This window comes from Priapulus caudatus, unplaced genomic scaffold (assembly GCF_000485595.1).
Source record: "Priapulus caudatus unplaced genomic scaffold, Priapulus_caudatus-5.0.1 Scaffold476, whole genome shotgun sequence".
In the NCBI taxonomy this organism is placed as follows: Eukaryota; Metazoa; Priapulida; class Priapulimorpha; order Priapulimorphida; family Priapulidae; genus Priapulus; species Priapulus caudatus.
Window position 1 is genome coordinate 180,673 of NW_014577537.1, and position 4,594 is coordinate 185,266.

The following is a 4,594-nucleotide window of genomic DNA, read 5'->3' on the forward strand; positions in this document are numbered from 1 at the left end:
TGTGTTATATAGATGTATGTAACTGTGTTATATAGATGTATGTAACTGTGTTATATAGATGTATGTAACTGTGTTATATAGATGTATGTAACTGTGTTATATAGATGTATGTAGCTGTGTTATATAGATGTATGTAGCCGTGTTATATAGATGTATGTAGCCGTGTTATATAGATGTATGTAGCCGTGTTATATAGATGTATGTAACTGTGTTATATAGATGTATGTAACTGTGTTATATAGATGTATGTAGCCGTGTTATATAAATGTATGTAACTGTGTTATATAGATGTATGTAGCCATGTTATATAGATGTATGTAACTGTGTTTTATAGATGTATATAGCCGTGTTATATAAATGTATGTAACTGTGTTATATAGATGTATATAGCTGTGTTTTATAGATGTATGTAGCCGTGTTATATAGATAATTTAGCCGTGTTATATAGATGTATGTAACTGTGTTATATAGATGTATGTAGCCGTGTTATATAAATGTATGTAACTGTGTTATATAGATGTATATAGCTGTGTTTTATAGATGTATATAGCCGTGTTATATAGATGTATGTAACTGTGTTATATAGATGTATATAGCTGTGTTTTATAGATGTATGTAGCCGTGTTATATAGATAATGTAGCCGTGTTATATAGATGTATGTAGCCGTGTTATGTAGATGTACATGGCCGTGTTATAAAGATGCGTGTAGCTGTGTTATATGTACATACGTAGGTATACTCTGTATTTACAATCGTTGGAAGTGCTTACCGTGGATTGGCAGCCGTCATTCACTATGTTCGTCGCTGGTGTGTGACGAAGAAAAATTAAGCGAATAAGATTCCGAGAAATGGGATCATTCGGGCATGAAATCCTTCCATATGCTTTAACGAGATCCGGAGCATCGTACAAAATCTGATTATCTCAATTTCGCAGTTTACCCCAGGCTACGGTCAGCGAAATGAAAAATTTCGCGTAAGTTACCTGTAAAAAGCTAAATGGACATGTAGTAATAATACCGTAAATATATCCTCAAGATTTGAATTCATCTTAAACGCGCATCATGATTCGCGTACGTAATAATCACAGCAGATGTGCGCATGCATCTCTCTTCGATAAACGAAAGCCGATTTAGGTATAAAACACTCGGTTGGAATCAAGTTCTTCCGCAGGTGTGCCTAGACCGGCACACTTGAACGCGAACACGTGAAGCGCAGGTACATGCGGATGCAGCAACAACAACGCTCGCTAGCGCAGGTACATGCGGATGCAGCAACAACAACGCTCGCTAGCGCAGGTGCTACGTTACACTCCATCAGCAACACGCCTCGACGTTACGAGCGGGTGGCTGAGCGCGCGGAAACACGGCGCCCCTCGCGCCTGCGCTGGGACATGCAGGGTTTCCGCGGAGTCGGATAGATCAGAGGGAGTCGGATTGCCGATGTTTGTTTTATCTTGCCGAAGTCCAACATCTGGCGCGACGCTAGGCGGTCGCCGCCTGCTTTCAGTTTTCCCCGACAATCGTCAGCACGACTGAAACAATATCATTTGCTTCGCGCGCGCGCGTTCGTACGACATGCGCCTACGTTCATATAGATCAGCGTGTTCTATAGACGCGGTTTAGTTCACCGAAGAGAAGTATTGTTTGTTACCGTACCGGGGTGCGAAATTTTTTTCCCCACTTCAGTTCCGGACCCACCATAGATAGTGTTTTGTAATATATGGTTCGTATATATGGTTGGATTATAGTTAGTGTTAGGGTTCGGGTACGGTTTAGGTTTATGGTTAGGAATAGAGGGTATTCATTTTAGATTGTTGCTTCGAGGAAGTCGAGTGAATGGAGTGCGCTGATTGGCTGTGTTCCGGAACTGAAGTGGGGAAAAAAAATTCGCTACCGGCGAGGCGCGTTTTACCGGAGTAGCGCGTGTTACCGTAACGGGGTAGAGCGTGTTACCGTACCGGGGTAGTATGTGTGTTACCGTACCGGGGTAGCGCGTGTGTTACCGTACCGGGGTAGTGTGTGTGTTACCGTACCGGGGTAGCGCGTGTGTTACCGTACCGGGGTAGCGTGTGTGTTACCGTACCGGGGTAGTGTGTGTGTTACCGTACCGGGGTAGCGCGTGTGTTACCGTACCGGGGTAGTGTGTGTGTGTGGGTAACGAAGCCGGGGTAGCGTGGTGGTTACCGTACCGGGGTAGCGTGTGTGTTACCGTACGCGGGGTAGCGTGTGTGGTACCCGTAACCGGGGTAGTGTGTTGTTACCGCATACGGGGGTAGCGGTGTATGTACCGTACAGGGTTAGCGTGAGTGTTAACCGTACCGGGTAGGCGCGTGTGTTAGCCGTACGGGGAGTAGCGTGTGTGTTACCGTACCGGGGCGTAGCGTGTATGTTACCGTACGCGGGGGTAGTGTTGTGTTAGCGTACCGGGTAGCGGGCTGAGTTACCCGTACCGGGGTAGCGTGTGTTAGGGCCGTACGCGGGGTAGCTTGTGTCACCGGTGCCGGGTAGGCGTGTGTCCACCGTACCGGGGTAGTCGTGTGTGGGCAGGTCCGGTACCGGGGGTGGCGGTGGTGTAACCGGTGAAAACCTCCGGGGTAGTGTGTGTTGGAGTTGCCCCGTAGCCGGGGTAGCGCCGTGTGTTACCGTAGCCGGGGTAAGGCGCGTGTGTTACCCGTAGACCCGGGGTAGCGTGTGTTACCGTACCGGGGTAGCGTGTGTCACGGCGGTACCGGGGTAAAGCGTGTGTTAACGCGTAGCCGGGGTAGTGTGTGTGTTCCCGGTACGGCGGGTGGCGTGTGTTAAGCCGTACCGGGGTAGCGTGTCGTTACGTACCGGGGTAGCGTGTGTTACGCGCGTAGCGCGGGGTAGCGCGCAGTGTTAAGCCGTACCGGGTGTAGCGTGTTGTGGTGCACCGTACTGGGGTAGTGCGCGTGTGGTTGCAGCGAGTAACCGGGGTAGCGTGGTGTGTTATCCGTACCGGGTAGCGTGCTGCTGGTATCGTAACTGGGGTAGCGCGTGTGTTACCGGTTCCGGGGTACGGTGTGTGTTACCGTACTGGGGTAGCGCTGGTGGGTACCGTACCTGGGTACGTGCGTGTTACTGTACCCGGGGTAGCGTCCGTGTTACCCGTGACGGGGTAGCGTGTGTCGTTACCTGTACTGGGGTAGAGCGTGTGTTACCGTACCGGTAGCGTGTGTGTTACCGTACGGGGTAGGCGGTGTTACCGTACCGGGGGTAGCGTGTGTGTTACGCGAGTACCGGGGTAGCCGTGTGTGTTACCGTAACCGGGGTACGCGGTGTGTTCCACGTACGGCGGGGGTACCGTGTGTGTTACCTGTACCGGGGTAGTGTGTGTGTTGCACCGTAGCGATGGTAGCGGCGCGTGTCACCGCTAGCCGGGGTAGCGCGTGTGTTACAGTACCGGGGTAGCGTGTGTGTTACCGGTGAACCGGGGTAGTGTGTGTTGGTTACGGCCGTACCGGGGTACGCGGCGTGATGGTTACGCGTCCGGGGGGTAAGCGTGCGTGGTCACCGTACCGGGGTAGCGTGTGTGTTACCGCACGTTTGTGGTGAGTGTGTGTGGTTACCGTACCGGGGTACGCGCGTGTGTTACGTTACGTGTAGCGGTGTGGGTTACCGTACCGGGGTATGCGTGTGTGTTAGCCGTACCGGGGCTAGGCGTGTGTGTTAGCCGTACCGGGGTAGCGTGCTGTGGTACCGTACGGGGTAGTGTGTGTTACCGTACGGGGGTAGCGTGTATGTTTACCGTAGCGAGGGTAGCGTGTGTGTTACCGTAACCGGGGAGCCGCGTGTGTACCGTACCGGGGTAGCGTGTGTGTTACCGTAGCCGGGGTAGCGTGTATGTTACCGTACGGGGTAGTGTGTGTTAGCGCGTACCGGGTAGCGCGTGTGTTACCAGATCCGGGGTATGCGTGTGTTACCGTACAGGGTAGCGTGTTGTCACCGTACCGGGTAGCGTGTGTTACCGACCGGGGTAGTGTGTGTGCTTACCGTACGGGGTTGGCGTGTGTTTCCGAAAAAAATACCGGGGTAGCGTGTGTTACCGTACCGGGGTAAGCGTGTTGTTTACCGTACCGGGGTGCGCGCGTGTTAACCGTACGGGTAGCGTGTGTCGGGTAAGTACTGGGGTACGCGTGTGTTACCGTACCGGGTAGCGTGTGTGTTAGCCGTACCGGGGTAGCGTGTGTGGTACCGTACTGCTGGGGTAAGCGGCGTGTGTTACGCGTACCGGGGTAGCGTGTGTGTTTACCGTACTGGGGTAGGCGTGTGTGGTAACCCCGTAACTGGGGTAAGCGGCGTGTTACTGTACGCGGGGAGCGTGCGTGTTACCGTAGGCCGGGGTAGGCGTTGTGGGTTTTTGGGGGGTTTTTTTACCGTAGCTGGGGTAGCGCGTGTGTTACGTACCGGGGTAGCGTGTGTGTTACCGTACCGGGTAGCGTGTGTTTACGTACCGGGGAGCGTTGTGTGTTACCGATACAGGGTAGCGTGTGTGGTTACCGTACCGGGTAGCGCGTGTGTTACCGTACCGGGGGTAGCGTGTGGTGTTACGCGTACGCGGGGTAAGTGTGTGTGTT